The following is a 14029-nucleotide window of genomic DNA, read 5'->3' on the forward strand; positions in this document are numbered from 1 at the left end:
CCACCAAGGAGGTCTGCACTCACGCCGTTTATACAAATAGCGTACCAGATCCTTGTGTGGGCCCAGGACGAATTCCTCTCGCTCAGAGGAGTTCACATTCCTGGGAATCTTAATATGGGAGCAGACATCCTGTTGAAGCAAGGGGCCAAGGCCCGGGGAATAGCGGCTTCACACCAAGGTGATGAAGCAGAGTTGGAGATTTGGGCCATACTCGGGTGGATCTGTTTGCGACTCGAGACACATCGCACTGTCCCCTCTGGCTTCCTCTGACTCATCCAGCTCTACTGGGGCTGGACGCCATGGTACAGACGTGGCCGAGGCTTCATCTGTAAATTTTTTCCCCCGATTGCTCTGCTCTCTAAAGTTCTGGAGAGAGTGCGCCGGGACGGAGACGGCTGCTGTTAGTAGCCCCGTTCTGGCTGGGCCGGGAATGGTTCCTGGGCCTGATTTCTCTTTTTGACGGCACTCCATGGGAGGTTCCCGTCAGGAGAGATTTCCTCTCGCAGGAGGAGGGTGCGCCTCCGCATGGAGCTTAGAGACTGTAGGTGTAGTCTCTGAAGAGGCACAACTCTTAGCTTCCCGTCTCTCAACCGAGGTTGTAAGACCGTTCTCCAATCACTTCTTGGTGCGGAGACCGCCAGCTCGACCCAGTTAACTGCCCGTATGGTACAGTGCTGGAGTTCCTGCAGGCTCTCCGCAGGGTTGACCCACTCCACCATGAAGGTCCATGTGGCGGCCATGGTGGCCTACCGCGCCCCTCTCGGACGCCAGTCAGTGGGCAGAAACCCTCTGGTTACATGTTTCCTCCATGGTGTGCTGAGGCTGAGGCCTCCGGCCAGAAGAAGCTTATGCTAAGCGGTGATCAGGATGTTATCCTAAGCCTCGAGTCCTCTGATCTCCCCTCTCCTGGGGGTCAAGACTCACTCCTTCTGAAGTTTGGCCATTGGACGGGTTGTCCCCGAATTCTGTCAGGCTCCTTCTCTTGCTTTAGCTGTGCTCTTCCACATTAGGCAGAGATTTGAAAGTCTGGCGGCGTGGGCATTCTCGTTCCCCAAATGTTCTCAACGCAGCTCGAGTTCCTGAAGAGGAACGTCTAAGGTTACGTATGTAACCCTGGTTCCTCGAAGGAACGATACGCTGCGTCGCAGTGCCACACTTCCGGCATCTCTGGCTGGCACTTGCTTCATCCTTTGAGGCTGATTTCCGGCTTTGTCGCTCATGCTTTATGCTTCCTGGTCTCTGACGTCACCCGCCTATGACGTCACGCCATTCCTTTGGACTGATTATACACATTATTCAGAGACGTCACGCTGGACGCGTTCCCCGAACGTTCTCAACGCAGCGTCTCGTTCCTTCGAGGAACCAGGGTTACATACGTAACCTTAGACATTTATTAAATATTAAGCAGGGTTTCTTTGCATTCAAATTAGGGCTACGTAGAACACTCCTGCCAGACCTGCTCACCTAAAAGTTTCAGTGTCATACATTCTGCATGCACTTCTTCCACCACATTTCTTCTGGCCCCATTTCAGACAGGCCGAGTCAATAAGAGAACCAAAGCAAATGGGAGCAGGAATACCAACTTTAAAACAGGGAAATTACATTAAAAAACAATGCTGTGGCTTAATGTGTGACTAATACAAGAAAAATATAAACATATGTGAAATAATTTGTACTTTTTCCTCATAAAAACATAAGCAATTCTAAACAAAAACTTACAAAAACTCTTAAAACTAATAGAAATACACCCACTGATAGAGACTTCAGCACAGGATCCACAATCCTGCAAGAAAATATTTTAAACAGCATTATTATTATTATTATTATTTGTTCATCTTTTATAAATTACAATCTCATAAACCATTTCAAATCTACAACTTTTGTATGAAGTTTCTGTCCTTAATGTATTTTGAATAGGGTCACCAACCTTGACTCTTACAATGAACCAACTCTCAGTGTTTTTTTTTTTTTTTTGTTTGTTTTTTTTAAACATTAAAGGTTGTGCAATATGTGAGACTTATGTCAGATACGTATATGTGTCAGATACAATAAATGAAACTGAAAATATGGAACAAGCTAATGGAGCATCTGCCTGACAATATGATGGAAACAAACTAAACCAAACCTCAATGAGATGAGAAAGAAGGGAACGGTGCCCACACAGTACACAAAGAAGGCGAGAGACTGCAATGCAAGTTAAATGTAGAACATTTTAGTGCAGCTAGTCTCTCGTGAACACTGTCCAAGCACTGCAGAGGAGTTCCCAGAAGTCAGTCCCCAGCTCTGGATACATGTACAGCCATGGAATGTCTGACAAACAAGTAAAATTAGGTAAAGAAATAAAATAAAAATATGTGACAACGAATATGTGGTCAAGAGTTAAAAGTGGTTGTTTACAATATTCTGCCATGAGCCCAGAGTGGAATTGCAGCCAGCATGACATGGAGAGATGTAGGTCACTCCGTTCTGTCCACACACTGGATCCCATTTTAAGTCAGAACACCCACAGTCAGCATTGCATGAAGTGAGTACACCATGGCTTATATCTTGAACTTCAATAGATCTGCCACATGAACAATTCATTTTATCTTACTATATTTACCTTTGACCGTAGGTAGGACAATTAATTTGGAAAATGGACAGATAGAATGGACATAAAGTGTATATTCTCCATGATGCACAGAGATTTATATGATTAGTGTAATGGCAAATACAAAATACCCTTGATAGGACACTGTGACCCCAGCGACATCTATGTTTTCACAAGTGAGAGCAAAGTAAGGCATGGTGCAAACCAATGCGGTTACAGAGGAGAAGAACATCAGTCTTGTAGATCCTAGCAGACTCAGTTTAAACCTCTTCATAATCCAACCACTTAGGAACATACCCAGAGCCACTGCTGCAATAGACGTCATTACTGTACATATAAGCACAGCTAGCTTAAACAACCAGCAAATATATTAATATAAAAAAATAAATGAATAAATAAAATTATATATATATATATATATATATATATATATATATATATATATATATATATATATATATGAAGAGTAGTGCATCTGATGTTTTTCTGTATATGCATTTCTATCTGGGAACTATGTATATGTTTCTGTGTACTGTAAGTACTGGTACTTCTGAATTGGTTGAGGCTGGGATTTAGTGAAAGTCCTTGATGATCATGTACTATGTGTTGCGAGCAGTATCATTATCTAATTTTTGACCAAGTTGGCTTTTAGAGTCTTTTGCATTGGGACTCTTCATATATGGCAGCTGTTACCTATGAGAAAATTGGTCTTAGATGCACTTTGTCCAAACTGCTGCTCCAAATATTTTGGCGTGTATGTTATGACAATGGTAAAGGCATTGAATGTCATTACACTGTAAACCAGGTACAGGAGATAGATCCCATTGGTGAGCAGACACTTTAGAGATAGGCCAAAATCTATAAAACAAGCATTTTGTAATTTTTAAACAAACCTGACACTTTGTAATTAATAATCACCATCATAATTATCAATAACATCAACATCATCATACCAATCGTATCATACCAACTTACATATAGTTAGCTGAAGTATAGTAATGCATATTTGCCGTGCTGACTGGGGAAGGGCTCCGTGTCAGGGTTTGGGTAGAGGGAAGAGGCGAGGACTCAATGATGCAGAGAGAAGGGCTCTTTAATAGTAGTAATAATAAAATAAACAAACAAACTACCCCGTAGGGGAAAACAGACTAAACTTGACTAGCAAGGCAAGGCAAGACACGATGTGCACAGACAAATATTTGACGACGAACTAGCAACCAGACTGCAAACACAAGGACAATAAATAGGGAGCTAATGAGGAGGATAACGAGGGAACACATGTGGGGAAAATTACATCAATAATCAGGTAACAAGATGGTTGGGGTCAAGACAATTGACGAGAGCACATGGCACATAGGAACTAAGACAAAAGCCATGTGCTCACACAAAACAAAAACACACAAGCACATGGCCAGCAAACGAATCACTAGCCATGTGCTTGAATAGACAAACACGCAGCTAATGAGCAAGCTCATAAACCACGTGTTCACACGAGACGGCACGCAGCCAGTAAAAACTAAGCCGCGCACTCACATGAAAACAATGACATGAGGAGAATATCAGGGCTCTGTCACAAAACCATGAATAACACTAGACTGGAGTGACAGAACCCTGACACTAGCCCCCCTCAAAAGGGACGCCACCTGGCGTCCCTAACGAGGAACACCCAAAAACAAAACAGGAACATGACAGCACAGGCATGGCAACACAAGCACGGTACAAAACAGAACACAAGACATGGAAATCAAAAAACAGACAAAATAGGGGAGGGAGGGAGGGAAGGGAGCCCAGTCAACTAACAGGATAACCCAAACAGTTATTAAAAGGGACCAGGGAGGGGCGGGAGGGTTGAGCCAAGGAGGCTCAGGCAGTCCAGGAGTCCCAGCAGTGGGCCAGGGTGGAGCCGGAGAGATGAGCCAGCGAGGATCTGGCCTAACAGGAACCCAGGCAGACCACCAGGGCGGAGCCGGAGGAACGAGCCAGCGAGGATCTGGCCTAACAGTAACCCAGGCAGACCAGCAGGGTAGAACCAGTGGGAGAGACCAAGAGGACTCCGGCTTAACAGAAACCCCAACAGACCACCAGGGCGGTGCCGGAGGAACAGACCAGCGAGACTCCGGCCTAACAGGAACCCCAGCAGATAGGAAGGGCAAAACCGGCAAGGCACTCATCAAGGGCAGAGCCGGCATCAGGGCAGGGAGCTTAGACAGAGCCGGCATCAGGGCAAGGGGCTTGGGCGGCGCCGGCAGGGCAAGGGGCTTGGACAGAGCCGGCATCAGGGTAAGGGGCTTGGGCGGCGCCGGCAGGGCAAGGGGCTTAGGCATGACTGGATTGGCCTCCAGGCCAGCAGTGGGCTCCTGAATGGCCACCGGGCCATGAGGAATGGAGGAAGCCTTTCTCCTCCTTCTCCTCCGTCTCCGAGACTGGGGCAGTGCAATGTCGTCGGCCACTACTGGGGGCGCTGCAGCCTCATCCGGTACCTCTGGGGGCGCTGCAGCCTCATCCGGCACCTCTGGGGGCACTGCAGCCTCATCAGGCACCTCTGGCATTGGCGGAGCAGAGCCATTCCTCTTCTTTCCCCTCCTCCGCCTACGAGAGTGAGGTGCTGCAGTCTCTCCGGCCACCTCTAGGGGTTCTGCAATGTCACAAGTCACCTCTGGGGGTACTGCAGCTCCTTCATCCACCATGGGGGGAGCTGCAGCTTTGACGGGCACCACAGGCAGCACTGCAGCCTCCTTAGCTGGGGAACGTGCCACGAACTCCACAAATTCCCCAAACGACAGGTGGTCCAGCCCCCTCATTCCCCACCAGCTGAGAGGCTCATCAAGGGCGTAATTGAAGAGGTCCTTGAGGGCCGCATCATTAAACTCCAATCCCTCTGCAGTACCACTGAACTCCAGGGCAAAATCCCTCACACCAGTCCCTTGTTGATGGAGCGAGATCAAGGTCTTAAACTGGAGCATGCGCTGGTAGTGGGGGCTGGAGAGAGTGGAGGCTGGTGGACGGTGCAAACCCTTCTTCCGCTGAGTCCTCATACTGGCTAGTTCGTACTGTCAGGGTTTGGGTAGAGGGAAGAGCCGAGGACTCAATGATGCAGAGAGAAGGGCTCTTTAATAGTAGTAATAATAAAATAAACAAACAAAAACTACCCCGTAGGGGAAAACAGACTAAACTTGACTAGCAAGGCAAGGCAAGACACGATGTGCACAGACAAATATTTGACGACGAACTAGCAACCAGACTGCAAACACAAGGACAATAAATAGGGAGCTAATGAGGAGGATAACGAGGGAACACATGTGGGGAAAATTACATCAATAATCAGGTAACAAGATGGTTGGGGTCAAGACAATTGACGAGAGCACATGGCACATAGGAACTAAGACAAAAGCCATGTGCTCACACAAAACCAAAAAAACACAAGCGCATGGCCAGCAAACCAATCACTAGCCATGTGCTTGAATAGACAAACACGCAGCTAATGAGCAAGCTCATAAACCGCGTGTTCACACGAGACGGCACGCAGCCAGTAAAAACTAAGCCGCGCACTCACATGAAAACAATGACATGAGGAGAGTATCAGGGCTCTGTCACAAAACCATGAATAACACTAGACTGGAGTGACAGAACCCTGACACTCCGAGCTTGGGAATGACCCGAACCCAGAGTACTCAGTGGATGGTTGACATACCTTTGGCTATCTCTGTAATGCTGAGTGTGTGTTTGTGTTGGTTTGAGGAGTTAACTAGTTTAGAGGTTTCGGGGTTTTCAGGCAGAGCTCTTGGCAGGAACCAGATAGGCAAAGCAGCGAGAAGAGTCAACAGCCCACAAACCACATAACCCAACCACCAGGCCCCAACCCAGCGAGAGTCCTGAGGGGTAATGGTCACACTCTCTGAAAATGAGAAGAAAATAGTCAAATAAACGATATAAATCATTTCACTATTCTCCCACTTTCCCCCAACTACAGATCACTCACACCTCTATTCAATCACATCTGCTATCAAGAACAACATGTATACTTACCACAGTTAAAATGAGATCTGTGATCAAAGAACACATGAACATCTTTGCTCTTAGTAAAGTTACTTACCTTCTGTTCATCTCAGACTTCCTTCTTTGAAAAAGACTCTTTATCTGCATCTGTTGTCTGTATGTGTGGTTCACATACTGGCTGTCCTCCAATCCCATTAGTTCTTTCAGGTTCTTTTGTTATTATAATAACCTGTTCACTATAATAATTTGCAATTATTAAACTATCAAGCTGTGTCAAGACTAGGCCTTTAACAAGAAACCAGCAGGATCTAAACAACACGTCCTCCTTCTTCTCAAACACATACAGTGTCCTGATCTTTGTCCTGGCCATCTCTTTCTCTAAAAAAACAATCATATTTCCTTCTTTTCTGCCAGTGAGGTCTTCCTAAAGTACCCTTTTCCAGCCATTAAAACGGCTTTTGAGATATTCTTTCTTGTAACAGGAGGATCCATTGAACCTTTCGTTTCGGCCACAAAGACCAAAGCTGAATTATTCCACCAGCTCCTCTATGACATTTCATCCATCAACTCCTCAAAGTCACTCTTTTCATTGGCTCTCTACTCTTCCCTCTGGTTTCACATGGTTCCATCTTTGCACTGGTTCCATCCAGACTCCAAGTCCCTTCAGCTCTAAGGCCTCATGTGCTATACTTCCCCAATTCGGTTTCTGCTGACTCCCAAGACAATCCTGCTTTCCCAGAGCTACCAGAGCAGTCTTACTCTCCTGTTCAAATCTTCCTAAGTCTTCTCTTTCATTGCTCACTCAGACAAAATCCCTGATTCATCCTAATTTCAAGGCCTATCTGGGTTTGGTTGTTCCACTGGGTTTTCCTAAGCCACCTGCAAGTCCTCAGATTCCATCAGATCTCCCTAGGCCTCTAGTTCCCCATAGTCTTCTGCTCCACCGGTGCTAAACAGTGTAGTCCTCTGACTACACTGAGGAGACTCCTGCCTGCGGGTGTCGCTGTTGGACAGTGTTTTCTCTACTTCCTGTTGGCCTTCTGTAGCAAATTGTAGCTCCGTGTAGCTGTTCTTATTTTATTTTTTCTCTAGAATCTTTATCTTACTATCACTCTCTGTTTTTTAAAGTGTTTTTCACAAGTTCATCAAACAACCGCAGTAAGAATATTTCATCTAGCACGGTGAGTAATGGCTTCTCCCGTCATTGTTACTTGCACCTCTTGCCACATGTACAGTTTATTTATCTCTGTCGCTGATGAGGGATTCACATGTGATAAATGCAGGGAAATAGTTAGGCTGACAGAGAAGATTTCAGAATTAGAGACACGCATCCAAACTTTAATTGAGGACAGTAAGAATGTTAGGGCTCTAGATACGGCTTTGGATGCGTCTAGCTCAGGGATTCCTGTACATTGTTCGGTTCCGGAAACAGAGCCCCAGCAGCAGGGCAACTGGGTGACGGTGAGGCAGCGTAGTCGTGGGTCAAAACACCGCTCTTCTGTTCCGATCAAAACATTAAACAGGTTCTCCCCACTCAGTGATGCACCCACTGAGAAACCTGATGAAAGTGCTCTAGTTATTGGTGATTCTATTGTACGGAACGTGAATATAGAGACACCAGCCACCATAGTCAAATGTTTACCGGGAGCCAGAGCGCCTGACATCTTGGCAAATTTAAAAGTGCTGGCTAATGCTAAACGTAAATACAGTAAGATTGTTATTCATGCCGGCGCTAATGATGTTTGACTTCGCCAGTCTTACATCACTAAAAATAACATTAAAGAGGTGTGTGAACTTGCAAGCACGATGTCAGACACTGTAATATGCTCTGGTCCCCTCCCTGCTTACCGTGGTGATGAGATCCATAGCAGATTGTCATCACTCAATGGCTGGATGTCTAAGTGGTGCCCACAGAATAACATAGGTTTCATAGACAATTGGACGAGCTTTTGGGGCAGACCTGACCTGTTTAAAAGAGATTCAATAACAATTCAATTGAGTTTCAACAAATAAAAAACGGAAGCAATATGGATAAACAAATGATAAAGCTTGGCTTATTGAATATCAGATCCCTTTCTACGAAAACACTTTTTGTAAATAATATGATCACTGATCATAATATAGATGTATTCTGTTTGACAGAAACCTGGCTAAAACCTGATGATTACATTATTTTAAATGAGTCCACCCCCCAAGATTACTGTTATAAACATGAGCCACGTCTAAAAGGCAAAGGTGGAGGTGTTGCTTCAATTTATAACAACGTTTTCAGGATTTCTCAGAGGGCAGGCTACAAGTATAACTCGTTTGAAGTAATGGTACTTCATATAACATTATCCAAAGAAACAAATGTTAATGATAAATCCCCTGTTATGTTTGTACTGGCTACTGTATACAGGCCACCAGGGCACCATACAGACTTTATTAAAGAGTTTGGTGATTTTACATCCGAGTTAGTTCTGGCTGCAGATAAAGTTTTAATAGTTGGTGATTTTAATATCCATGTTGATAATGAAAACGATGCATTGGGATCAGCATTTATAGACATTCTGAACTCTATTGGTGTTAGACAACACGTTTCAGGACCTACTCATTGTCGAAATCATACTCTAGATTTAATACTGTCACATGGAATTGATGTTGATGGTGTTGAAATTATTCAGCCAAGTGATGATATCTCAGATCATTATTTAGTTCTTTAAAAAATTCATATAGCCAAAATTGTAAATTCTACTTCTTGTTACAAGTATGGAAGAACCATCACTTCTAACACAAAAGACTACTTTTTAAGTTATCTTCCTGATGTATCCAAATTCCTTAGCATATCCAAAACCTCAGAACAACTTGATGATGTAACAGAAACTATGGACTCTCTCTTTTCTAGCACTTTAAATAAAGTTGCTCCTTTACGCTCAAGGAAGGTTAAGGAAAACAGTTTGACACCATGGTATAATGAGCATACTCGCACTCTAAAGAGAGCAGCCCGAAAAATGGAGCGCAGCTGGAGGAAAACAAAACTAGAGGTATTTGGTATTGCTTGGCGGGAAAGTAACATATCCTACAGAAAAGCATTAAAAACTGCTAGATCCTATTACTTTTCTTCTCTTTTAGAAGAAAACAAACATAACCCCAGGTATTTATTCAATACAGTGGCTAAATTAACGAAAAATAAAGCCTCAACAAGTGTTGACATTTCCCAACACCACAGCAGTAATGACTTTATGAACTACTTTACTTCTAAAATCGATACTATTAGAGATAAAATTGCAACCATTCAGCCGTCAGCTACAGTATCACATTAGACAGTGCACTATAGACCCCCTGAGGAACAGTTCCACTCATTCTCTACCATAGGAGAGGAAGAATTGTATAAACTTGTTATATCATCTAAACCAACAACATGTATGTTAGACCCTATACCATCTAAGCCCCTAAAAGAGGTGCTTCCAGAAGTCATAGATCCTCTTCTGACTATTATTAATTCCTTATTGTCATAAGGATATGTCCCCAAAACCTTCAAACTGGCTGTTATTAAGCCTCTCATCAAAAAACCACAACTTGACCCCAAAGAACTAGTTAATTATAGACCAATCTCGAATCTCCCTTTTCTGTCCAAGATACTAGAAAAGGTGGTATCCACACAATTATATTCCTTCTTAGAGAAAAATGGTATATGTGAGGATTTCCAGTCAGGATTTAGACCGTATCATAGTACTGAGACTGCTCTCCTTAGAGTTACAAATGATCTGCTCTTATCATCTGATCGTGGGTGTATCTCTCTATTAGTTTTATTGGATCTTAGTGCTGCGTTTGACACAATTGACCACAACATTCTTTTGCATAGACTTGAACACTTTGTTGGCATCAGTGGAAGTGCATTAGCATGGTTTAAATCGTACTTATATGACCGCCATCAGTTCGTAGCAGTGAATGAAGATGTATCCTGTCGATCACAAGTGCAGTATGGAGTACCTCAAGGCTCAGTACTAGGGCCGCTACTCTTTACGCTTTATATGTTACCCTTGGGAGATATCATCAGGAAACATGGTGTTAGCTTTCACTGTTATGCTGATGATACTCAGCTCTATATTTCTTCGCAGCCCGGTGAAACACACCAATTTGAAAAACTAATGGATTGCATAGTCGATATAAAAAACTGGATGACGAGTAATTTCTTACTGCTAAATTCTGAAAAAACAGAGGTGTTAATTATAGGACCTAAAAACTCTGCTTGTAATAAACTAGAACACTGTCTAAGACTTGATGGTTGCTCTGTCAATTCTTCGTCATCAGTTAGGAACCTAGGTGTGCTATTTGATCGCAATCTTTCCTTAGAAAGCCACGTTTCTAGCATTTGTAAAACTGCATTTTTCCATCTCAAAAATATATCTAAATTACGGCCTATGCTCTCAATGTCAAATGCAGAAATGTTAATCCATGCATTTATGACCTCAAGGTTAGATTATTGTAATGCTTTATTGGGTGGTTGTTCTGCACGCTTAGTAAACAAACTACAGCTAGTCCAAAATGCAGCAGCAAGAGTTCTTACTAGAACCAGGAAGTATGACCATATTAGCCCGGTCCTGTCAACATTGCACTGGCTCCCTATCAAGCATCGCATAGATTTTAAAATATTGCTTATTACTTATAAAGCCCTGAATGGTTTAGCACCTCAGTATTTGAATGAGCTCCTTTTACATTATAATCCTCTACGTCCGCTACGTTCTCAAAACTCAGGCAATTTGATAATACCTAGAATATCAAAATCAACTGCAGGCGGCAGATCCTTTTCCTATTTGGCGCCCAAACTCTGGAATAACCTACCTAACATTGTTCGGGAGGCAGACACACTCTTGCAGTTTAAATCTAGATTAAAGACCCATCTCTTTAACCTGGCATACACATAACATACTAATATGCTTTTATTATCCAAATCCGTTAAAGGATTTTTAGGCTGCATTAATTAGGTAAACCGGAACCGGAAACACTTCCCATAACACCCTATGTACTTGCTACATCATTAGAAGAATGGCATCTACGCTAATATTTGTCTGTTTCTCTCTTGTTCCGAGGTCAACGTGGCCACCAGATCCAGTCTGTGTCCAGATCAGAGGGTCACTGCAGTCACCCGGATCCAGTACGTATCCAGACCAGATGCTGGATCAGCACCTAGAAAGGACCTCTACATCCCTGAAAGACAGTGGAGACCAGGACAACTAGAGCCCCAGATACAGATCCCCTGTTAAGACCTTGTCTCAGAGGAGCACCAGGACAAGACCACAGGAAACAGATGATTCTTCTGCACAATCTGACTGCAGCCTGGAATTGAACTACTGGTTTCGTCTGGTCAGAGGAGAACTGGCCCCCCAACTGAGCCTGGTTTCTCCCAAGGTTTTTTTCTCCATTCTGTCACCGATGGAGTTTCGGTTCCTTGCCGCTGTCACCTCTGGTTTGCTTAGTTGGGGACACTTCATCTACAGAGATATCGTTGACTTGATTGCAAATAAATGCACAGACACTATTTAACTGAACAGAGATGACATAACTGAATCCAATGATGAACTGCCTTTAACTATCATTTTTGCATTATTGACACTGTTTTCCTAATGAATGTTGTTCAGTTGCTTTGACGCAATGTATTTAGTTTAAAGCGCTATATAAATAAAGGTGACATTGACATCCAGACCCAACAGATTCTTTGACCCTACCCTGGTCCATTACTATATTAATTTACCATGGTATTTACATGGAACTCCGGTACTTTAAAGAGTAAGTACTACCATGGTCCATGCATGCCATAGTAATGAAAGTAATAATTTTTCTTCTTTTTGATTATTTTTTTTTTGAGTGACTACTAAGGTGGGTGTATAGCGATTTTAATTTGGCATTATAAAATTTTTAACTCACCTTGATTCACTAAGCCAATGTCCACATAGAGACTAGCACACAGAGATCCAAGTAAAAAAAAAAAAAAAAAATTCATAATAATATATATATATATATATATATATATATTAGTATATATTATTATATATATATATTAGTGGTGGGCATAGATTAATTTTTTTTTAATCTAGGTTATTCTCACTGTAATCTTGGAATTAATCTAGATTAATCTAGATTAAAGTGGCTCATTTGAATTCTGCCAAAGGCATTCAGAATATGTGTGCTACCCAAATAAAATAATGACTACAAGTAACATTAAGTCTTTGAGAATGGGTTTCTCAAGACAGGTGGTGCATTAGACCAGGGGCTCATCTCCTGTTTCCAAAATGCATCACAAACTGCAGTTTGAGAAAGCTGTAAACGAATTTCACATTGCAAAAGACGCAAACAACCTTACGCCTGTTTCACACATAATCCGTCTGCAGTGCGTATTTATTTACGCACCCATGTTATCGGATTCCAGCGTTCACACAGTTACGGTCTGTCAGTGTATTCCAGGAGCTTTGCGTCTGCAACAGTGCATCGATCGGTCACGTACCGAGTAGCGGACTGTAAAACGCGTCCTGTGTGAAAGCACAATGAGTATGAATGGGTGTTGCTTCTGCACCACATACGAAACGCACACGGACTGCAGACGGAGTATGTGTGAATATATATATTTTTTTATTTTTTTATTTTTTTTTCTCTCACCGATGTAAAATGCAGAGTTTTTTGGCCGTGAATAATCATCTATGAATGACATTCCCAGAGGGCTGATGCTGGCTTCCCCAATGCCACGCAAAATGTTTCCAAACAGTGCAATCACCCACGTGGGTGCGCTTTCCCCTTCCCCTTTTCGACTTCCTATGCAATCCATATAATGTGCTCTGTTAGGTATTTTACTACATTTTCCAATTAAAATATCCCACATGCTTTCTCACAAATTCACCACATATTACCGGAAAAAAGCTGTTGAACAGTACTCTGGTTTTCAGATGAGCATGTGGAGCTCACTGAGAAATTATCAGCATCATTACTGTGGGCGGCACTGGCTCATGATGAAGTGAGGTAAAGCCATTAAAAGTGTCCCAACACCCATCAACAGGACCCCTGCTCCAATGATCTTGGGCCTGTGAAACTTAACGCCAAAGTAGCTAACAACAGTAATGACCAACAGATTACCTGCAAGCAAATGTTACGTTATTTAACAAATTTTATTTTGTTTCAAAGCATACCATCAATCAAATATCCCATTTTTAAAATATGAACAGCCTTTCCATCACATTATAGCATCGGTGGTGTGACTCACTGGTATAAGTGCTCTAATGGCTGAACCCCATCCGTTATTTCTCACTGGAGCTCAACACGTCACCACTCACCCATTTCAAAGCTGCCATCAATGATGCCCACAGTAGAGCTTGGGATCTCAAACCGCCTCTCAATCTGAGTGATGGCACTTTTGGTGTAAGCACCCGTCATGGATTTTGTGAAATAACAGAAGGCAAGTAAACCAATAAA

General features: G+C 43.0%; 1 pseudogene; it reads right to left on the reverse strand.

The window, feature by feature from the left end:
• Positions 1-1460: 1460 nt before the first annotated feature.
• Positions 1461-14029, reverse strand: LOC132106308 (solute carrier organic anion transporter family member 1C1-like; annotated as a pseudogene).

Source organism: Carassius carassius, chromosome 26 (genome assembly GCF_963082965.1).
Source record: "Carassius carassius chromosome 26, fCarCar2.1, whole genome shotgun sequence".
NCBI classification, from domain to species: Eukaryota; Metazoa; Chordata; class Actinopteri; order Cypriniformes; family Cyprinidae; genus Carassius; species Carassius carassius.